The sequence below is a fragment of the Microtus pennsylvanicus genome, chromosome 4, assembly GCF_037038515.1.
Source record: "Microtus pennsylvanicus isolate mMicPen1 chromosome 4, mMicPen1.hap1, whole genome shotgun sequence".
In the NCBI taxonomy this organism is placed as follows: Eukaryota; Metazoa; Chordata; class Mammalia; order Rodentia; family Cricetidae; genus Microtus; species Microtus pennsylvanicus.
Genome location: NC_134582.1, coordinates 44,663,458 through 44,686,668, shown reverse-complemented (window position 1 = coordinate 44,686,668; position 23,211 = coordinate 44,663,458). Strand labels below are relative to the sequence as shown.

General features: G+C 51.5%; 1 long non-coding RNA gene across 3 annotated transcripts in view; it reads left to right on the top strand.

Annotated features, from left to right (window-relative positions):
• The window catches only part of LOC142847775 (uncharacterized), a 62,834-nt gene that overhangs the window by 35,865 nt on the left and 3,758 nt on the right, over positions 1-23,211 (top strand). For 2 of the 3 annotated variants that reach the window (XR_012910302.1, XR_012910303.1), the window contains 2 exons: positions 2,288-2,424; positions 8,578-11,502. This is a non-coding gene — a long non-coding RNA (uncharacterized LOC142847775). Of the gene's footprint in view, positions 1-2,287; positions 2,425-8,577; positions 11,503-23,211 lie in introns of those variants that run through there. The other variant, XR_012910304.1, reaches the window with a different exon arrangement.

Below are 23,211 nucleotides of genomic sequence, written 5' to 3'. Positions count from 1 at the left end.
AAAGTATTGTGACATCATCCTCAGATTCAGCCAGATTCATCAACTCCTCTCCAGCCAGCCAGTCTCCCTTGTTCCTTGGAGACATGTGTCAAGGCCCTAAGGGACAATCTTGGTGGCCCAAAGGTCCCATCTAGCCTCTTGGCCCAAGTTCTGGTCTCTGTCTAAGAACAAGACGCTCCTAGCCCCAGCTTATTGTCACTAGGAAAAGAAGAAAGTGTTTGTGCCTGTGGCTGTACTTTCAGTCATTCTGGTGCCCCAGGGTTGAGTGTAAGGCCTGCAGGGTGAGGAGCATACAGACTGGGCTAGAGATGCAAGGATGATACCTGGCCTGGAGGCTGTACTGAAGGGGTGAGAAGTCAATCTGCGGTTGCTGGGAGACAGAAGGGAGGGAGGTAAAGAAGGACAGAAAGAGAACAGAGGGGTGTGTGTGTGTGTGTGTGTGTGTGTGTGTGTGTGTGTGTGTGTGTTTGAGAGTGTGTGTGTATGAGAAAGAGTGTTTGTGAGAGAGAGTAAGAGAGAGAATGTGGTATGTGCGAATGTGTGTGTGTGCGCGAGTGTGTGTGTGTGTGTGAGAAAGAGAGAGAGAGAGAGAGAGAGAGAGAGAGAGAGAGAGTGTGTGTGTGTGTGTGTGTGTGTGTGTGTGTGTGTGTGTGCAGAAAAAGCAAAGGATAGCAGGCAGGAATGGAGACTCCACAGCCTCCACTGATTAGAAGGGTTTTGAAATTGATAAATTACTTTGTATCAGGGCAAAATGATTTGACCAGATTTCAAATGTCTTAGAGAAGGGAAGCTTCTCTTGGGCCAAGTATTGATTGCATTTAATAGAGCTGGGACTTTCTCACTTAAAAACAACAAAATAAACATCTGGGAGAAGGCACTAATCTTTCTCCCTCCCTCTCTCTCTCCCTCCCTCTCTTTCCTCCCTGTCCCTCCCTCTCCCCTTGTCTGCCCTCTCCCTCTCTTCTTTGCTTGCTTTCTCCCTTCTTCTTAAGAACAGCAAAGAAAACAGAGACTGCCCCAGCCTAGGGGCACTGCTGACGTTGAGCTGTGGAGCTCCTTTGGGGCAGATTGATGGTGGGGTTTGGGAGAAGAGGGGGCCTTGGGTTGGTCCCATTCTTCACAGATCGATTTTTGCCCAACAGGGACTGTCAGGGCCTTTGATAAATCACTAGACCAAGTGATGAATGCCCTGAGGCAGGATGGGGTGGGATGGGGGTAGGATGCTAGTCTGGGAGGCAGCGCAGGGAAGGGCAGGGGCAAGGAGAAAGGGCCGGTGGGTAGAGGGAAACAAGCAAAGTTAGCCCTAGATAAATCTGCAAGATACACGGATACCTTGTCTCTCAATGGGATTTGACCAAGATCATTGGCTCAACGGCACTTCAAAATCCATTTTCAACCTGTCTCTCGTCTGTCTCTTGCTGTCTGTCTCACTGTCTGCCTCTTTATCTGACTTCCAAATGAACTCTGATGGTTTCTTCCCAGGAGAGGATTTGCCTGGGCTCCCTGAAAAACGGAGAAAATCTTAGGAAAGTGGGAGGCAAGGAGGGGTTTTGCAGTGACAGAGGTCAGGGAGGGCAGAATGGCACAGGGTGGTCTCCCTGCAGCGCGCAGGGTGTAGCTACAGCAAGGACTGATAGCAGCAGAGAGGGAGGGGGCTGTGAGAATGCACATAGGAGCTTGTAGGACAGCTCTGACCAGGAACAACCAGGTTTTCCTAAAGGGAAAGGCCATGTGTGTGGCCTGCCTTGGAGATGACTCAGATCATAGATTACAGACTTGAATCTGCTCTCCCTGACTTGGACATTTTACTCTCTCAACTTCCCTATCTATAAAATGGAAAAATAGAACAACAATCCAGTATGACTCATTATCCTAATTAGCATAAACCTGGGCCTGGCCTAGAGCAAGCACCGGTTGGTGAACATTAGCTAGGAAACCCCGCTATTCTTCCTGGTGTAACAGTAAGGCAGATTCTGAAGTCACAGCTGCACAAAGCATGTCGGCCACTGTGGGGACTCCTAGCTCTGCCAGAGGGTGGAGAACGCTATCAGATTTTCCATCTATAGGCCGGCCATTTACGTCTGTTCTCTGCCCCACAGCGAGTGCTGGTGCATCATGGGCCTAGGGCTCTATTAGCTTCTCTGTAGTAGAAGTGACTGGAACACAGCCCTCCAAATACCCCCAGGGTCCCCAGCTGGACTCCTGGACCTTGGGTTTGGTGCCTCCTCACTGGCTGGACCCGAGACTCTGTCCATGGTGCTAACCCTCATCCCCTGCCTTTCCTCAGCCCTGCACTCCTGACCGCCAACTTCAACATCTCTAAAGACCTCCTCATCTCAGGGATGAATTCTGAGCTCACGTTCTGGACCGCTGCCAGGAAGAAGGAAGCGGCGTTAGTTTAAAGCATCACACAAAGGGCCGCAGGTAATTATGTCTCTTTTAAGCTGCTAACAGGATTGGCCGTTTGATAAATGGGAGGATTTGAGGCTGTTTTGTCACTGACAAGCTGTTGTAAGATCATATTGGAAGCCGAAGACAGTTTATCTTCATGTGTGTGGTGGAGAGAGGGGAATTCTCCGTGGATTTTACACCCTCTTCAAATTAATGTGATTTCCTAGGCTGGTCCTGGGCACAGAGTGAGTGATCTTTATGACTTACCCCCTGATTAGATTACCTGGTTCAGCGGCCACCTCCAACCCCTCGGAGTGCCCTGGAGCTCACCAGGGCCCTCCCCCACCTCATCCCACCAGCTCTCCAGAGCCTCATGCTTCCCCCTGACCTCCCTACTCTCCTCTGCTAGCTCTACTCACAGACCCATTTGCTAAATAAGCCCACAGCTCAGTTACTGCTGGCTGGCCCGAGAGCAAGAGAGATCTGGTTTCTTTAGCTCCTCTGGAGGGAGTAGAGAAGAGGCAAGCATGGGAGTGGGAGGGAGGGGAGGAACCAGCAAAGGAGAGGAGAAAGGAGACAAAGAGAGAGTTGAAACAGAAAAACAAGCTGAGCCAGAAACAAGAGTAGACAAAAACAGTAGCAAAGGGAGAGTAATGGCTTTCTGTTTTATTTCTAGAACCTTCCTTAGGTTCCAGCTTCCATTTCCTGAAGCTGGAATTAGACAGGTCCCCAGGCATTTCTTACCAGATGACAGCTTTCTGTCTTCACAACACATGCTACTGATATCCTGCTTAGTTCTTTATGTTTACGATATGTAAGACCCCCATGAGAGCAGAGGTCACGGTTGCCATGTTCTTCCTAGAGCTCCCGCACACAGTAGGCTCTTGGTAAGTGGTTATGGACTGCGTGGTGAGGCAGGGGTTTGGGAAGGGGTGGCAAAGGGGTAGGACTGGCTTGGCATCCTGGCACAGACTTGAAGGCAAATGGAAGGCTGCCTGGTGTGGAGCTGGGTCCTTAAGGTCACCACGACTGGCTAGAATTTTAGAGACATTTCCGGTGAGCGAATGCTTCAGGAACTCTTTAGATAAAATTAGGCATCCTCTAAAACAAAACTTCTCAAGATGTGACCTGTGCAACACTTGTCCCTGAGTTCCCTGGAAGTCTGCTTTTCTCTACACAATTCTAAAGTGGTGTCATGGGAAGCAGGTCAGCTGGAGGCTCCTGGCTTCTGCTGGAGTGGAGTAAGTGTGTGTGTGTGTGCGTGTGTGTGTGTGTGTTGTGTGCCTAGAATGCTTGCAATAGAATGGGGAAGCTAATGCCTGTTACGTCTAGTCCAGTTCATTTTACAAACATGAATCAACTTACAGGTAAGCATTCAGAGATAAAGCTAGCATATGGGGGCAGTTCTTCTACCCTCCTCAAGACTTCTGAGGAAGAGGAGGACAGCAACAGATGCGGGAATAAGAGGATCCCTTCCTGCTCCAGGCCAACTGAAGCTCTGCAGCTGGTCAGCCATGCCTCATTTGCCAGACAAGCTGTGCACCCACCCCGTACCCCAGGCTAGGTTCTCTGCTTTGTCAGGGACCCCCCCACTCCATTGTCAGTAATCTGTGTTCTATTACTGATTGGATACTGTACCAGTACATCAGCTTCTCCCCCCCCTTCTCACACACACACACACACATACACATACACACTCACACTCATACACTCACACACTCATACACACACTACAGCCCCATCATACCAGACACAGTCAGGGTCCTCACTAGACATTCAGCACATAGAAGTAGGTGCTTGAGAATGAAGGGCAGTTTGCCTGAGTCATGTTGCAGCCTGAATAGATCCATTCTGTGTTTCAGCCTAGGCTGAGAAGTGTTGGGATTTGTGGAGGTGATATGGAAGGCAAGGTCTAGCTGGTTGGAAAAAAAAATAGCTCACCCAGCCAGAGAAAACCAAAGCATAACAGAGCTACCATCACCTTCCACCCAACCTACACTCCAGCAGCCCTGGCCTTACATAACACCTCAAATAATGTATGTCTGGGTACCTTAGAAGCATCCATTGCTCTGCATGCAATATGTATTTCGTTGCACCACCTTAAATCACTTTAGTCTTCATGGACCTTTCTAGATCTCTGGCTCTGTATCTTTTGCTGTTAGCAAACTGAGCACTCTTCCACCAAACACGCACCTGGTATCTGTCTTCTTCTTTGGACTGAGAGCCTCATAATAGGACAGACTACATCTGAGTCTTGCCCACTGAGGGGTCTCTGGTCCTACTACCCACAGGGCAAGGCATGTTGCAGACTTTGAGATAGGAAGACGAAGACTTAGACAAATCCATTTGTTTTGAGGAATAACTCCTGAACATCCATTCCCAAGGCCCTGAGGATGCATTGGCAGGCTAAAAGGTACTCTCTCTCACTCACAGAGGCTTTAAACTTAGCGTGATATGCAAAGGTGTCAAATGATTGTATAATAATGCAAACACGCAAATTTGTAAGAAAGGGGCTGACTGGGCCAAGAATGGTCAAGCAAGCTAGAAGGTATGTCCTTAGAAGATGACATTACTCTGAAGCAGGAGAGTCTAGATGGAGCCAAGACAGAACAAAAAAGTGTTCTGGAAAGAGGTAATGTGATATATCAGGACAGGATATAACCTCTATAATGAAACAAAAGTCCAATATGAAATGTGTGGGGTCTCTGAGGGGGACTGGAAGCAGGCCTAAGCCAGACTGCCATGCAGGACCTTGTCAAATGAACTGAAGCAATTTGTTTCCTCATCAGCAAGCCACAGATTTAAAAGCTGAGGAGTTTAAACAGCAGAGGGCGTGGGCACCATCAGCAGTGAGAAGGAAGGATTGCATTTTGAAAAGGTCACTAGGGCTTCTGTGGAAGAAGGAGGAAGGCACTTGAGAGACCCACAGGCCAGTCGGCTGGGTTTTAGCCGTTCAGACTTGGTCCCTCAAGGTAATGGCAGAGATGGAGAGTAGTGGACACTGCGTGAGAGAATGCTTTCAATTAACACCACGGATGAGTCTGTAACAAAACCGGGACAAGTATCTATCCTTAACCTTTGCCCTTTCTTGTAGCCTTTGACTTCCTTGTCAGTCAGGTAGGTCATCAAGGAGAAATGGTTTCCAGTCCTCCTCCAGACCCAGATGCACCCAGAAACATGCCCTGCTTTCGCTGGGGTGGGGGTTGGCGGTGTCCTACTCTGTGTTCTTCCAGCACCTTCTAGGCTGGACCCAGGCAGGGGGTGAGTTTCTTTCATCCCTGCAGGAGCTTTGCATGCTGGGAAATGTAGTTCTGGAGCAGGAAACTGGGCCCTCTCCTGGCTGTGAGTCTGGCAGGCAGCCTGGTTGCCATGGCAGCAGCTGGGCTAGAGCCACCGAACCATTTCATCCACAGTTCTACTGGCTCTGAGAGCTCCCAGCAAGAAAGCTTGGGCTCCAGGGAGGAGGGAGGGAAGAAGAAGGGAGAGGGAAGGAAGAAGAGGGAGAGAGGATCTTTCAGGCCTTCCCCAGAGGCCTAGGCTAAGCTTACCACTCCATAGGGCTTGAGGATTGAGTAGAGAGAAGTCGCTGGCGCAGGCTCACAGCAGGAGTCAGAACGGTTGGGGCTGTTCGAGCCAGTCAGACCCTGTAGGTTCAGCTTTGTGAATGCAGAAGCCCTTAGCCCACCAGAGAAAGGAGGAAGCAGCCATCCTCCCCTGGGAAGCTCAGCCTGAGTGGAAAGGCAAGAGAGTGCGAAAGCATTACTTAGGAAGGAAAAGCCCTGCCCATTTTTTCTCCAAAGCGTCCCTAGGACGCATCCCCTTCTCTCTGCCCGTTGGCCGCAGTTCTACTCCGTTCTCTCTCCCCGGAGAAGGCTTTCTAAAGCACAAATCTAGCCCTGCCACCGCCCCCTCCCAAACACACACCCCTGCTTAAAATTCTTCAATGGCTCCCCTTTGCCCACGGCTGGACTAGGTCCAGGCCCTCTAGTACGATCATTCATGGCCTTTCTGATTCTGGCCTGCGGCTTGCTGTTCAACCATCCTCCTGCCTCCCCATCTGCTACGCCCTATCAAGGTTTTCTCCTTCACCCCTGTCTCGGCACACATGCTCCTCTCTGCATGATGTGTCCTTTCCTCCACGCCCCCACCTCAAAGCCCACCAAACTGAGCCAAAACAGCCCCTCCCCATGCAGTTTCCCAAACTCTTCCAGCAGGGAAGAATGAATGGCCCGCTGCTCTGAGCTCCCAGAGCACTTTGTACTTCCCTCTAAAGCACTTATCACCCGTGTTGTGAGGATTGTCTCGGTGGCTGCCTCTTCCCTTCCCTCTCCTCTGCATCCGAGCCATCCCAGGGTCCCCGGAGCCCAGCACAGTATCTGGCACAAGGCAGGCCCTCAATAAATTGTGAGCGGGATTGAATTCAGTAAAGGAAGGCTTTTTGGGCCTTCGCCACACTCCCACTCTGCGTTCCTGGCCCTCTCCTCTCCCAGTTTCTCCCTGGGGGGCCCTGAGTACTTGAGCACGGTGTACCGAGGAGCAGGAGCAGCGGAGCAGCCCCCCCCCAGGAGCAGCGCCCCGAGAAGGAGCAGCATCCTGAGGAGCAGCGCACTGCAGTTGACTGACTAGTGGACCTTGTGAAGAGATGGTCTGTTCTGTACTGGGCAGGGGTGACCCAGGCACCTGCCTGTGGAGACTGTAAGACTCTTGGCGTCACCGTAAGTTTGCACCAAGTCACGCCCAGGTCTCCAGAGACAAGGTGCCTGTATCGCCTCCTGAGCCATGACTTATGAGCCCAGCTCCAGGATCCGAGAAAACCAATTAGGCTTTTGCATTTCTCCACCTGGAGGCAGAATAATTCCAGGAAAGTCCTTCCTTCTGGGCAGAGGCTCGGTCTGCCTGGGCCTCAGCCTGGTCCTCACCGATCCAGGCTTCCCTGCTGCATCTATGACCTGCTCCTGGGCAGGGAGGAAGGGTTTAATTCTACCGTATTACATCCAGGAGGCCCTTTCTAGGTTGCCATCCTTCCTAAACCTCACATCCTCATTATAATAAGAGGGCTTTGTTTATTTGTTTGTTTTAAAGCCCCTGCTTCTCTGCAGCATCCATTCATTTACATATGAATTCACTTGTTGGTTGATAGTCTCTCTCTCTCTCTCTCTCTCTCTCTCTCTCTCTCTCTCTCTCTGTCTCTCTCTCTTTAAAGATCTATTAGGTGCCTTCTTGGGTGGAGCTGTAGTAATGACAAAGTGATTCAGAAACATGGTCTCTACTCTCAGGAAGCTTTGGTCTGAGGATTACCCTCAAGTGCTTTGAAGAGGAAGTATGACTGTTAAGTGCAGTGACTGGCCTGATTTGAGATGTCAGTGGTTTTTTGCTCATTGGCTATTGGCTGTGGCCCTGTGGTGTGGCAGGTGTGTGTGGGGAGGGGGGAGATGAAGATAGGGATGGGCCCGATGTTTCCCTCCCAGCCACAGTAGAAGTGGAGAGAGGCCCCCAGGCACTAGATTCTACAGTGCTGATAGGGCCGGGAGAGAGGAGTTGTGAAGAGCTGAAGCAGGAGGCCAGGCTCTTTGGGACCTTCGGGAAGGTTCTCTAAAATGGGAAAACTGGTCCTTTCCACCCTGTAGGAGAAAATGCAAACGGGCGGGCTTTGGCAAGACTGACTTGGCTGAGACCAGGAATAGCCTTCCCTGGTTATGGAGAGGGATAGTGAATTACGTGTTCCTACTGGGAGAGGGGAGGGCTTCAGCTTCACAGCCAGGAGGAAGCCATGGTTCCCAGAGCTCTTGGAGGCTGTGGTGTTACCTCTGCAGCTCAGGTGTGAGTCCTGTAAGGGGTTGAGGAGCGAGCAGGCACTGGTGGATAGCTGCCTCAGGTTATTCTCTTCCTGCCCCTTCTGCAAGCTGGGCCTGAATGATATCCTCAAATCCTGTTGTTCCCATGACTCCAGAAACCCGGGGCTTGAGGGAAGATAAGTTTAGCATAGGGACTAGGGTTTGGGGGACATCCGAGATGCTAGGGAGCAGAGAATGATACTGCTGTATAGAGATCCTTGATGCCTCTGGAGACGATGGCAACCTTGCTCTGTAAGTTTTGGATCTCAGTTCCCCTAGTTATAAAATCTGCTAAATGTTGGCCATTTCTGCGAAAATCCCCAGGGTTCTTTGGTTTCTCTTTCTTCTGCAGTTGGAACGGGTGACGTACCGAGAGGCTACAGAGAAATGCTGCCTCCACCCTCTGCCAAGGGACTCAAATCAGCATTTGTTGACATTTCTCAAGACACTCTTAGTGCTGGTGACATTTCAGAGACCTGCTCTCTGACAGGGCTGGAGGATGAAAACCTGACCCTGAAGCCTTTGCTCCAGACCCAGACCCACTGGAACAAACCTAGCCTTTCCTCCAGCACCTCCAACCAGTGTGGAGATACCCAGAGGGCTCTGCTGCCATCTTGGAAATGCTGAGCGGATTAAGACTGAAGCAGGTATAGGCTCAGCCCTTTCCTTACCAAGCTTCCACATCTGCCTCTGTGAGATGGAACCCACCATCCTTGCTGTCTTCAGAACAGGGTTGTAAACCCATAGTGGTGAGAAAAGGAAAGTGCTCCATCAACTATGTGCTGTGGTCTGAGTGTGAAGTTCAGATGGAGGCATTAGGGCTGGAGTAGGGGTACAGGATCAGCAGGTGCACAGGCTGGAGGAACCGAGCCAGATTCTGGGAATTTCATACATTGTAGAGAGTCACTTGGTGGGCAGATGTAGACCGCCTTGGCGGGTTACTCAGTCTAGGGGTGTAACCCGCCTGGCAGGGTCAGTAATTCCAGGGTCCCGGAGAGGCACTATCTGGAAGATATGGGCGGGAAAAGAGGAAGGAGGCCAAGCGGGGTTCTTGTCAAAGCCTCCGTTTATTAGAGTCAGGGTTACAGCTTATATAGGATAAGGAATTGGGGGGGGGCACAGGGGCCTGGGCTCTTGCCGCGTGGTTCATGTTGGTCACAGGCCAGGAGGTTACGAAAGGTCAGGTCACGAGTTGATTCCTCAGCCAGGACACACCTAGTTCTCTAGATAATTGGAGTGTGGGGCGGGTTCTGCTAACAGATAGCTCTCTATTAGCAGACAATTGGGTGTGGAGTAGGCTCTGTCAATAAAACAGTTCTCAATACAATTGGGGGTGTGGGGTTCTCTGCAGACTCCCCAGGGCGATGGTTCCTGTAATAATTTGGGAGGGGGGGGGAACCGGCTCCTGACAGGCAGAGGTCAGGCAGAGGGAACTACGGGGTTCTCTGATGCTCTTGTTGATGCTAACAGAGGGCAACAGAGCTGTGGACCACATCAGAACCTGCCCAGTCTCAGGCCAGACCACCCTGAGCATGCCCTATCTCAGGAACTAAGCAGGGTTAGATCTAGCTAACACACGGCGGGGGAAACCAGCCCATATCAGGAGGGAGAGCCAAGTTCACTCCCTAGTTTTGCTCTTTCATCTCAGGCTAGCTAAGAAGCCGACTTGAAAAGTCGGGTCGGGATGATGGCAAAATGTCTAGATTTTGGAGTCAGCAGAACTAATCCTGGCTCTACTGCTCGCTAGCTGTGTGGCTTTAGGCAAGGACTTCACCTTTCAGAACACTGTCTTTCTCAGTTCTGAAGAAGGGTAGCGATGCTGCCTATCTGACAGGCTTGTGGGGAGAATTAGACAGGATAATGTTTTAAATTTCTTAGCATGGACTGCCTTTTAACACATGCCGAGCTGCTTTGCCAGCCTCTGCCATTTGTGGCATCTGCTCCCACCCAGGAAGCAGGTTGGACCTCACCAAGAATCTTTCTCACCTCAGATGGGCTTCATCCATAAAGAGAAGACCAGCCCCCAGCAGGTGTTTGTGCATTTGAATGGGTGCCAGGTACCAGATTTCCCCTCAGATTCCAAGTGTGCTGGTTATGTGAGATAGGTTTCCCACCTGAGTCTCAGTTTTTGCCTCTGTAAATACGTAGACCAAGGACTGGGGTTAGGACTTGGAGGTTAAGATTGTTTGTTGTTCTTTCAGAGGACCCAAGTTTGGTTCCCAGCACCCATGTCAGGTGACTCACAACTGCCTATAGCTCCAGCTTCAGGGGATTTGATGCCCTCTTTTGGTCTCTGCAGTCACCTGTGTGTGCTCGAGTGCGCGCGCGCGTGCGCGTTCACACACACACACACACACAGGCAGACATTTATATAAAAATAAAACAATGGGTCTTAAATAAATATGAGAGTAACCAGTTAAGGATTATGGATTGGTGTTAATAGCTATTAAGTGAATTTCTGGTCAAGCAAACAAGTGTGTTTGGTGCCAAAGTAACCCACAAACATTATTTCATAGGAGGTGAGGAGAGCGTTATAGCCACCACGCCGTCTGCCTAGCTCTTCTAGTGGCGAGAGAATAAGGTACCTGCCTCACGCAGCGTGGCAACATGGAGTATCAGCATGCCCCACATGTGTTCCAAAGGTTCCCTTAGAATTGCTTCAGCCTTTAGATCAATTTTCTAGTTTATGGAAAATGCTAGGAGAGTGTCATAAGCCGAATAACAGCACAAGGAAATAACCGGATAGCTGGGAGAAGGATGTGCAGAGGAAGGCCAATCTGGATGTTCTAATGGATAAATAGCCCAGGAAAATGGACTGCATCATGCTAAGCTATGTTCTGCACAGGATGATCAGGTACTGTCCCCACACTGGGCTCTAGCAAACCAACTAAAAAGGATTGGGAGGGCAGTCAGTTGGAGAAATCTGTATATGGGCTATGTACTACTATGTACTAAAAGAGAAGATATTTGCTGAAATGAAAAAGTGGAAATTGCTGGACAGGGACACACACACACATACCTCTTGGTCACTTTTTCCCCCTCATTTTATAGGTATGGGTGTTTTGCCTGCGCGCATATCTGTGCACTGCATATATGCAGTGCCAGTGGAAACCAGAAGGGGGCGTGAAATCCCCTGGAACTTAAGTTAGGGTCCATTGTGAGCCTCCCTGTGGGTGTTGATTATTGAACCGGGGTCCTCTGGGAGAGCTGTCCATCTCTCCATCTCTCCAGGCCCTTGATCACATTTTGGGGGGGGGGAATGATTTCTTTTATTTAATTTATTTATTATATATACAATACTCTGTCAGTGTGTATGTCTGCAGGTCAGAAGAGGGCACCAGACCTCATTACAGATGGTTGTGAGCCACCATGTGGTTGCTGGGAATTGAACTCAGGACCTTTGGAAGAGCAAGCAATGCTCTTAACCACTGAGCTATCTCGCCAGCCCGGGAAATGATTTCTAAGTTTAAAAAAAAAATCAAGAATAGTTGGACATGGCAATACACACCTGCAATCCCAGAGCTTTTAGAAGACAGAAGCAGGAGGATTGCCATAAGTTTGAGGCCAGCCTGGTCTACAGAGTGGCTACCAGACTAGTCAACGCTACATGACAAGACCTTATTTCAAAAGCAAAAGAGAGGGGGCAGTGTGGGTGTGATGTTGATGGTGGTAGGACTATGACCAGTTTTTAATTTTTGTATTTTTTGCTTTCTGTACTCATCACACTTCCAGAATGTGCATGCATTGCTTCTATAATAAAACGCTATTTAATAAACAAAATGGAAACAGTAACAGCATGTCCCTGCTGGTGCTGTGGTGGGGCAATGAGGTAATGATGAGGAACGCAGGCTTTGGCATAAGTGCATGCTGGGCAGTTAGGTGCCACTAAGCTCTCTGCCTTGTACTACCCTCAATCACCATTGCCTTGAGCTGGCTTATTGGGGATGCTGTCCCCAAGTCCTGGCACATAGCAGGCCTCTGCTGACATTTGATGAACAAATCACATCCTTTGGTACGGCTTTTGGTGGAAGGAAGCATGTGGCCTGTGCTTCTACGGTTGAAGGACCTCAGAGACACCTTCCTCTCTCTGCGCCCCCAGGATGAGACCCTCAGTCAGGTCCCTTATAGTAAGCAGGCGACAACCTTCTGCTAGTGACCCAGGAGCCTGGGTGATCTGGGTCAGAGGAAAGATCCATGTCCCCACTCCCCCAGGCTATGCTCCCCATTTGCTTTCTTTTTCATTTCTGAAAGAGAATCTGACTGTAGCTCAGGCTAGCCTGGAACTCACCATTTTCCTGTTTTAGTCTCCCCTGTGCTGGGATTATAAAACAACTTCCAGTTCTCTCATTCCCAACATCTTTTGACGTTAGCTTCCTTCTTCACCTTAAAACTCTGGAGCAGAGGTTGGGACTTCAAATATATACTGGGATTACGGCTAGCCCTACCCCAGGAGCTGGTTCTTGGTCTGGTTGGAGCCAGCTTCCCAGATAAAGCTTCAAAATTAAGATCAGGCTGCAGCAGGATTATGTTATGGCTGAGGACTGCCCTGAATTGTAAATCAAACTTTAGACAGGTGCTCGGGTCCCAAGCTTGCTCTGTCCTGAACGTTGAAGCTGAGTCTGAGTGTAATCCTGCTTGAGGCCAAGGTTGCACCTGCCAGAGGATAGGAGTCGAGCTATTGCTTCGCAGAGAAGCCAAGGAGGAGGCCGTGGGCGAGTGGACGGCGGGGCGGAGCTCGGGCGGCCATGCTGCGCCGTAGATGCAGAGACGCCTCCGGAGTCTCCAGGCTGCCCCGCACTGCGGACTGAACCCCCTTATAGTGAGGCGAGCAGCGCCTTCCCGCGCCGACTCAGCGCTCGGGCACCCGCGGGGGCGAGGAAGGGCTTTGCCGGCAGCCGAGGAGCACTTGCCTCCCAGGGATCCCCCGCTCTAGAGAGCGGCCTCCGGGCCCAGAGTGTGTGGTTTGTGCCCCATTACCCCAGCTCCACCCACCAGGAGCCCGCCGGGTTCTTTGCTCATTAGGCCGACATCCCTCTTTAATAAAAAATACATGAATAAATAAATAATAACAGCCATAACCGAGCGGGAAACCACTTTCCACTCTTCTTTCTGTTCTGTTTCCTCCTGTCCTTCCTTCCAACCGCGGCCCGGGGTCTCTCGGTAGAGTCGATTGTAAATCCTTCACTCCCAGCAGAGTGGCAGGCATTCCTGGGGACTGCGGCTGGGACCACTGAACTGGCTGGCTGCTCGTGCGCCAGGTTAAGCCAGAAGAGGGGCTTTTCTGGTTTGGGGATTTTTGTTTGTTTGTTTTTGCTTTTTTGGCACACTCAAGTCTTCAGGGGAAAAGATTCGAACACGCAGGGACAGGCATAGACTGGAAGCTGTGTGAGAGGAACTGGAAAGCCGAGACAACACAGAGGGAGAGGGAGGAACTGGGCGGGAAGATTACCTTTTTTTGGACAGAACGTCCAAAATCTTACTTTTCACATTGTCTCACAGTGTACTCTTTCTCTCAGTCCTTCTGCCTCTCACGCTCTTTCCGTCTCTGTTGTGTGAGTCTTCCTTTCAGGGAGATCATCTCTTTCCTAGTATCTGCCCCCTCCAAGTTAGCAGAAATCTTTCCGGGTCTGCTCACGGTTCAGGACCATGGAGAGCGTCCTACGAGGCAGGTGCCCTCTCCCAAAGGAACCGCAGATCAAATGCAGGACTGCCTTAGAAAGCAAGGCTGGGTGGAAGAAGGGTAGAGGTGGTGGTGGTCATAGAGAAGAGTGTGGATGAAGGTCATTCCAGCTGGTCCTACTGGGATGTGTTTCCTTAACTGGAATTCAGAAATGTTGCTGGTCTTGGCCAAAGGGCTTTGGTTACCCGCTACCTACCAGGCGCAAGCGTGTGTGTGTGTGTGTGTGTGTGTGTGTGTGTGTGTGTGTGTGTGAATCACTAACTTTTGGAGGAGTGGGAAGCAAAAATCTGCCCATCCTGGGATATGTAGTTCAGGAGTGCAGCCCGTTTTAGGATGCTAAACATAACCAAGCAAATCTTGGCACAGAGAACACCCATGACCCGTGGGTAGGTGTTGGGGAGGCTGTGGAGGCAATGTTGTGCACACAACCCTAAATCTGAGGGTGTGCTCAAGAGTAGGAAGAGCAGGCAATAGGGACCATGGTCTCTTAGGTCTGTTCATTCTGGCAGCTGCAGGCTAGAAGTGGGGGGTCAGCCAGGGCCTTCCCTGGCCCTAGCTCAGAACTAATGGGGCCCAGGAGCTTCCTCTTCCCCCAGCAGGTCCCTCTGGACAAAACCAGGAGCCAGATTTCAGGAGCACTCCAGATGTTCGGGGGAAATACAGGGAAGTGGAGCAGATGGGGCCTGGGATTCCAGCAGGGGCAGGGGAGGAGGGAGGCAGCTGGAGGCTGTGCTGGGGCATGTGTTAGAGACAAGGTTGGCACAGAGTGCCAGGGCATGTCCTACAGTGTGAGCCCAGGATGCTGAACTTGGTTAAAGATCAGGTAGAATCAGGTGGCCCCGGGAACCTTCCCTGGACCAGCCACTAAGGTCTGAGCTGCCTCTAGTAGTGCCAGGGCCCAAAGAGTGTACCCTGTGTCAGAAGTGTGACAGAATACAAGTGAACATGACAGACCTGGCCCCTGCATCTGCACAGGGATCTTAGTCTGTCTGCCAATCATTAGGCCTTTGATTTGGACCCTGGGAATACATCTGCCACTCAGTACCCAGGGTGGCCACTCCTTCTATGCTTGGGGTAAAATGTTTTGCCCAAAGAAGGCCCACGTTTTCTCCTTCCTTTCTACCCCAGGAGACAACTCATTTTCCCATGCAGGGCCTTGATCCATGTCCATGCCCTCCCTGTCCTGTGGTTCTCAGGAGGCTGTGGAGCAAGGATGTGGACACCTACAGCGAGATCCTAGAACTCTTATCATCCTGCCTCGAGCATGGACTTGAGGTCCAGAGGGTTTTTTCCTCCCCACCCCCACTTTGCTTCACCCAGCTTATTTTAGCTCTTTGTGCTCATACAGGTGTGAGAGAGGGGCCATGAGTCCACCTGGGTGATGAGTAAACTCAGGGGCATTGGAGCAAAATTTTGCATGGAAGACGTAGTTCTGTCCCGAGGTAGGATTGAAAGCTGTCTACAAGGCTTTGGGGCAATTGGCCATCAGAAGGACGTAGAACCCTGGGCATGACTCTCCCCACCCATTGAATGAGAAGGTCTGAACAGGTTGATCTCCAAGGCCTCTTTGTTCCACCTAGCTCTGGGAATGGAGTGGCGAGGGTTGGCTGTGTTGATGGTACCCCAGCTGAGGGCAAGGCAGGCATCAATCTCCCTCACTTTCTAGGCCTCCTAGGAGATGGAGACATCTGGCAGGGGTGGGGGATCTATAGGTTATCAAGATGGCCTGGGGTAGAGAACAAAGTTAACTGGGCAGGCCAGCGCCAGACAGGCAGAGCCAGGAGAGCAGAGCCAGGAGAGCAGAGCCAGGCGAGGAGAACAGAACGAGGCTCAAAGCTCTGGGGCTTTACAAATGGATTTTGCTAAAATGGAAATTTCCACCCATCCCTGAAATGGAGCCTAGCAGTATGGCCAGATCTGGTGAGGGCTGCAGCAACTGGGGACACAGGCTGGGACAGAAACCTCAAGCCAATCCATCTCTCCCCCAGCACCCTCCTTCTTCCTCTCCTCAGGGCCCCCGAAGAATCCTCACACCTTTTAGAAGCCTTCACACTGTTCCCCTGACCTCTGTGTGCCTCACACATCCTCCTCCTCATCTTCAGGCTGCCTCTACCCCAAACAGCCCTCACACCTCCTCCTCCCTCCCACCCCCACCCCTGTCCCCCAAGACTGACCCGAGCAACTTCCCACTTCTACCTTTTCAGCCTTTTACCCACCTCTGCTCACCCTCCCCCTCACATACCCTCTCACACTCTCCCCTCAGCTCACCCCAACCCCATTCACACTGCACCCTCCTCACCCCGCTTTCTGGAATCCTCTGCTGCTCCCAACACTCTCACCCTCGTCTCCCTCCTCCTGCCACTCCATATGATGCTGCCTTCCCATCTTGAACCCTGTCTCCTACACGCTTACTTATAACCTATTAATAGTTCTAAGGGGTTGCTTTTTGGAGACTAGGTCTTGGCCCTGAAGCCCAGGCTGGCCTTGAATTTGGAATCTTGCTACCTCAGACTACTGAGTGCGCGGTGGGGGTAGGGGAGTGTTACAGGGGTGTGCTCCCACACCTGTACTCCTGGCTCCCACTGTCAAGTCTTTAGAGCTAAGTAGCTCCTGGAAAGGGAAGGGTTCTAGTATTGCATTCCTCACACACCCCTGACTGTTGGGTGAACCAGGAAATTGTCTGATGCCTCTGAGTTCATTCCCTTACCTGTATGTAGTGGAGTTGACAACTTACCGCCCCTGAGGTGGGGCTACTGCGCAGACTTCCTGGTGCAACACTTGCCTAGCATGCAGGAGCCTTAATCAGGTCCACTTGCTGTTTTGTAATTAATTGATCCTTAGGGGGAGGGGAAGGATGGAGCTGATTGTGCAAGCCCAGAGGGCCAGAGTGAAGGAAAACAGTGAACTGGCTCCTGGGAAATACAGATAGCCCAGACCTTAAAGAGACAAAACCAGACACTAGCCCTGGGGCATTCCAGAGAATGAAGAACCCTTTCCTTCCCAGGCCACTGCTCAACACTGCCTCCCAAAAGCTAACCTAGGAGGAACTGGAACTGGGGATGGAGCCTGGGACATTCCAGGCTCCTTGGTGAGTGTTGCTGGACTAAAACAATATAGGAACCAAGAGAGCAGGCAGGAGAGGTGAGGAGTGGGTTGCCACAGGTTTCCTTGGGGATTTTTTTTGCTCCAAGCATACAGTTTAAGGTCTAAGTAAAGATAGGGGACTAGCCAGCCCCTTATATGGGGTCTTCTATCAGGAGACACGTTAGAACTTCAGGGCTCCAGGGAACAGGCTTCTACTCCTAGGTAGGGGGAGGGCAGAGTATGGAGACTGGGCAGGACTGAGCCTGGGGACTGCACAAATGGAATGGCAGTCAGAGCAGATCAAAACACTGCATTTAACCTGAGCAGGTAGGGCATTGAGGGGCACCTGGTATGTCATGGGAGCAGGTGGGGCATTGAGGGGCACCTGGTATGCCATGGGAGCAGGTGGGGCATTGAGGGGCACCTGGTAGGCCATGGGAGCAGGTGGGGCATTGAGGGGCACCTGGTAGGCCATGGGAGCAAGTAGGGTATTGAAGGGCACCTGGTAGGCCATGGGAGCAGGTGGGGCATTGAGGGGCACCTGGTAGGCCATGGGAGCAAGTAGGGTATTGAGAGGCACCTGGTAGGCCATGGGAGCAAGTAGGGTATTGAAGGGCACCTGGTAGGCCATGGGAGCAAGTAGGGTATTGAAGGGCACCTGGTAGGCCATGGGAGCAGGTGGAGTATTGAGGGACACCTGGTAGGCCATGGGAGCAAGTAGGGTATTGAGAGGCACCTGGTAGGCCATGGGAGCAGGTGTGGCATTGAGGGGCACCTGGTAGGCCATGGGAACAGGTGGGGCACTGAGGGGCACCTGGTAGGCCATGGGAGCAAGTAGGGTATTGAAGGGCACCTGGTAGGCCATGGGAGCAAGTGGGCATTGAGAGGCACCTGGTAGGCCATGGGAGCAGGTGTGGCATTGAGAGGCACCTGGTAGGCCATGGGAGCAGGTGTGGCATTGAGGGGCACCTGGTAGGCCATGGGAACAGGTGTGGCATTGAGGGGCACCTGGTAGGCCATGGGAACAGGTGTGGCATTGAGGGGCACCTGGTAGGCCATGGGAGCAGGTGTGGCATTGAGGGGCACCTGGTAGGCCATGGGAACAGGTGGGGCACTGAGGGGCACCTGGTAGGCCATGGGAGCAAGTAGGGTATTGAAGGGCACCTGGTAGGCCATGGGAGCAAGTGGGCATTGAGAGGCACCTGGTAGGCTATGGGAGCAGGTGGGGCATTGAGAGGCACCTGGTAGGCCATGGGAGCAGGTGTGGCATTGAGGGGCACCTGGTAGGCCATGGGAACAGGTGTGGCATTGAGGGGCACCTGGTAGGCCATGGGAACAGGTGTGGCATTGAGGGGCACCTGGTAGGCCATGGGAACAGGTATGGCATTGAGGGGCACCTGGTAGGCCATGGGAACAGGTGTGGCATTGAGGGGCACCTGGTAGGCCATGGGAACAGGTGTGGCATTGAGGGACGCCTGGTAGGCCATGGGAGTAGGGAGGGGCATTGAGGAGTACGTGGTAGGCCATAGGGGTGTAGTATGGAGTCCACCTTCTTCTTCAGCTTCACTGAGACTTAGCAGGGGAGTTAGCATCTCTCTGACTTTTTCTAATTCTTGCCTCAGGTGTTGGTACCAATCTCAGAGCCTGGCCTGAGCTGGGCCAATGGGTGGAAAACCAGGTTGTTACAGGGGAAAGATAGGGCCATGGGTGAAAGATGATAACATAAAGACAAGCGAATAGTCACTTGGAGAAGTAGCCTTGGGGTCTGGGGCCTGGGAGAAAGGACAAGTAGGGAGATGGGAAAAAGGGAAAGAATACATCCTCAAAATGGCCCAGGAACAGAAACCTGGAGAAAATTGGGACACTAGCCAGGCTGAAGAAGTCTGGGGGGATTTGGTGGGTGAGTGGACCAAGGTGGACTGTGTCTCCAGTTATTGTCTGTGAGTGAGACTGAGCATTCTCGGGACTTGTGGGTCTTGTTCATCAGAAACTGAGTTTATGCCTCTGAACACTCAGAGCTGTGGGGGAGGGGAGGGCAGGGGAGAGGAAGAGAAGGAAGTACCAGAAGATAGAATTACCTTCAAGTCTAAGGCCTAGACTTCTCCAGGCTTGGCAGGTGGACTTACACAGACACTTTGCAGAGCATTGTGGTATACTGGTTATCACTAGAGCCTGGGAGGCTTGTCTCAGTTCCTCCAGCTCCATTTGCCTTTCCATAGGAAGAGAAAAGAGGAGCTGCATCCTTGGAAATGGGGGGGGGGGAGGGAGAGTGGGCTTTGACCAGGCCAAGCCTGCAGCCCCTTCATCCAGACTAAGCAGGTCCAAGCCAGAATCCTGACGCTACCACACTCTAGTCTATGTGGCTTTGGCACAGGGTTAAGAGCTCTAGTACCCTCATTTTAAAAGAAGGATAATAATAGCGATAACAGCTACGTTTGTGAGGCACGGTGCTCAGCACTCTACCCTTTCGAGATGCTGAGGACCAAACCTTGTTTATTCTCACTAGGCAGGCAAGCACTCTCATTAGCTACACCCCTACCTTTGGCTTTTTGTTTTATTTGTTTTTTGAGAAGAGGTCTTACTATGTAGCCCAGGTTACCTGGAACATGAGATCCTCCCGCCTCAGCCTTCTGAGTGCTGAGATTACAGATGTATGAAACTAAATTCAGCCCTCAACCCTTTGTTACTGTCCTCACAGAACTTTATAACCCGGAGGTTTAGCGGGTGAGAAAACGGGAAGTCTGAAAGGTTAAGTGATTTCTTTTTCCTGTGGTTCAAGCACGATTAATAAAAACTCAGGGTCAGAAATTGGGGTTCAACCTGAAGATCGGAAAAGTAAAACAGCCCACCACTGACTCTCATTTCAACCTCAGTCTGAAATGGCGATCCTGCCTCCAGGAATCTCAGAATGAAACTGTGTTGAGAGCTGTTTCCTCTTGTTTTATAATATTCTCTAGGGCTGGGATTAAAGGCATGCACCGCCCGATTTCTATGGCAACTAGTGTGGCTACTGGGATTAAGATGTATGTCACTGTGGTTACTGGGATTAAAGGTGCGTGTTACCATAACCTGATCTGTCAGGCTGACCAGTGGGACTGTTTTACTCGCAGACCTTCAGGCAGGCTTTATTAAAATGCCACTACATGTGGTCACCTGGCAAATGGGAAGGTGGGGACCCCAGCCCCAGAGCCCTGGCCTTCACAGTGTCTGGTATCTTTGTCTCCGAGTCGCCGTGAGGGGTAAATGAGATAATGCACATAAAGAAGTCTTTAGCTACTGCCTGGCACACAGCAAGTGCTCGGGAACTAATGTTGTCATTACTTATTCATTGGCACGGGTGCTCCGGGTTTTTGGTTTATGGCTGGGCAGATAGCAGGGGGCTTGGGAAAGGATAGAGAAACTTCTTGAGGGTGGAGTAAGAAACACAACTGTAGGAAGACTTACAGGTGCAGGGGCCTGGGCGAGGAAAGGGTGAGCTGGTGAGGCAAGCAGAGCGGAGGAAACGGAAGTGAATGGCTGTGTATTTACTTAAAGATCACTCCTGTGATCTCACTGGCCAGACATCTGGTTCTCCTGGGCATCCCCAGGGAGTGGAAGTCAGACAGCATTACTTCAGCGGCTCTGATGCCGTTCACCTCAGGTCTGCTTGAACTGGCTTGACAGCTTGAGGAATCAGGCCATTTCACTACAAACTGAGGCGAAGCTCTAGGTCTGGCCCTGGAGCTTGCTGGGAGTGGCAGTCCTTTCTGGATTGGTCATGCTCTGCTCAGAGCTGGAAAACACAGTCTGCCTCCCTGTCCAGGTCTGTCCTATTATGGAAGTCGGAGGCTGCAAGGCGTTGAGCTGGTCACTGGGTGAATCCCCACACCTCTCCCCTCCCTGACTACCTGGAGAAGCCCCTAGGGGCGTCACTAGTTGAGAAAAGAGTATGATAATAATGGACAAGGAGGAGAGCTGCTGGGAGAGTTTTAGAAGATGTGGTTATCAGGTGAGACCCTCGCAGGGTCCAGCAGCCACAGGATGGTTCATTACTTCTTTTCTCCGGTGGGCGTCCTGGGGAACCAAACAATTCCTTGAAACTCAGTGGGATAAGCCAGGTTAGGGCCAGACAGGGACTGCCTAGCTGAAGGGGAGGGCTGCAGACAGCCTTCTTTGCCCAGTCCTTGCCCAGCGTCTCCTCCGATAAACACAGGACAAGGACTACATGAATGTTAGTTGGTTAGAAGAGGTACCAAATTGCTCCTTTGTCCTGGGCCCTAAGCCTCAGTTCTGCCCATCGTAAAAACACCATAGTAATGGTTTTCATGACCCCTTCCCGTCTTGGGTCATGATTGTTCACTCAATCCGATTCGTTCATTCTCCTCTTCCTTCTTTCAACAGGCATCTCTAAGCACCTGCCTTGACTTGGCCCTGTCTTAGAACTCCTGAGACATTATTTCCTTCCTGTTTATTTTATTCCTATCAGCCACTGAACCTGTAGGTGTTTAGAGAGCTTTGTATGCCAAGCCTAGGTTAGGGAGGGGTGGGTCAGAGCAGTCCACCGCCTGGCCTCTGCTGGAATAACAAGAAACTCCTGTTGGAATAACAAGGAATCTTGGTTATTGAGACATCATTTGGGGCCTGTCTGCTGCCCAGTCCAGCTTCCCTAGTTTTTCTAGTTTTATATTCTCAGCTTTCCACACACCCAGGACTTCATGAGATCCAGTAAATTCACGCTGGTCCTTGTTGTATGTGTCTTCATGTGAATCTATATGAGTGTTCATGTGCGTATTCATGCAAGTGTATGTTCATATGAATATATGTATTTGTGTGTGTATGAGTGAGTAAATGTTCCTGTGTGTGTTACTATATGTGAGCGTTCCTCTGTGTGTGTGTGTGAACCTTCCTGTGTAAGAGTGTGCCAGTGAGTATGTGTATATGTGTATGAGTGTTTCTGTGAGTGTGTGAGTGTTGCTGTGTGTGTGCTGCTGTGTGTGTGTGTGAGCCTTCCTGTGTGTGTGTTCCTATGAGTGTGAGTGTGTGAGTGTTCCTGTGTGTGTATGTGTGTGTGTTCCTGTGAATGTGTGTACCTGTGAGTGTGCCTATGTGTATGTGTCTGTGTGTGAGTATTCCTGAGTGTGTGTGTCTGTGAGTGTATGTATATGTGTGCAAGTGTTCCTATGTATGAGTGTTCCTCTATGTTTGTGTGTGTGTGAGTGTGTATGAGTGTGTGTGAGTGTGTGTACCTCAAGCAGGGACTGTCCAGAGGTGCTTTCTCTCTGAGCAGTAGCCCAGCTGGACAGCTGGAGCGGAGAGCAGGTGATTCCAGACTCCACCCTTAGGTCTTTCTGCCAAGACCCAAAGTAGGCTGACAGTGGTTTCTGAGTCCCCGAGGGAGAACCTGTGGGAAGACCAGGAAGCAAGAGGGAGCAAAGGCAACAAGGCACCTCAGAGTGCATGACCTCACTACCAGCCCCGGTCCCTGGGGTTTCATTCCCTGTCTGGGCTTCTGGGCCCTTTTCCAACCCTGAAGGTGCCTGACCCAGCAGCCTTGTCCCACAGGCCCCATTTGACTTGCAGAAGAGGCAGAAACAACCCCGGGAGGTTAGGTCTTTGTCTGCATTCGGTGGCCCTGCTTCTGCCTCTCCCCAAAATGTTCTCTGAGGAAGTGGAGTCTAAGCAACAGCTGGCCCAGCAGAGGGAGGCTGTGAGCAGCAGGGGCATGTGTGGGGGAAACTGGGGGTTGGGTATCACGTGCCCAGAAATGGGGGGCCTGTGTCTGCACAGGCGCCCCCCAACACTGTCTGACAAAACGAGATGCGTCCTTGCCGTCTCTATTTTTAGTTGGAACTGGAAGGAAAGGAAATTCGGGGGCCAAGCCACCAGCCCCGGCTGCCGCTGCCAGCACCCACTCCACGTGGTGCGGGGGCACAGGAGGAGCCCCAAGTACCAGAGCCTTAGGGAGGCGGCACATTGCTCCCTCCCACCTGTCAACCCAGATTCAGGAGCCCGATGGAGCCTGGAGTCGGGGGACAAGCTCTGGGTCACCAAATGGGGAGGCAGCACCTCCTTCCTGCCTGACCCCTAGGCCCCGCTGAAGATGTCCTGCCAGAGAGAATGGTAGGGGAGGATCTGGACCCAGCTTGCTGTCCTGAAAACAGAAATTTCGTAGCTCTATTTGCGAGCTCTTTGGATGGAGCCCCTGCTGCCTTCTACAGGCATAAACAGCTTAGAAGGAGTTGG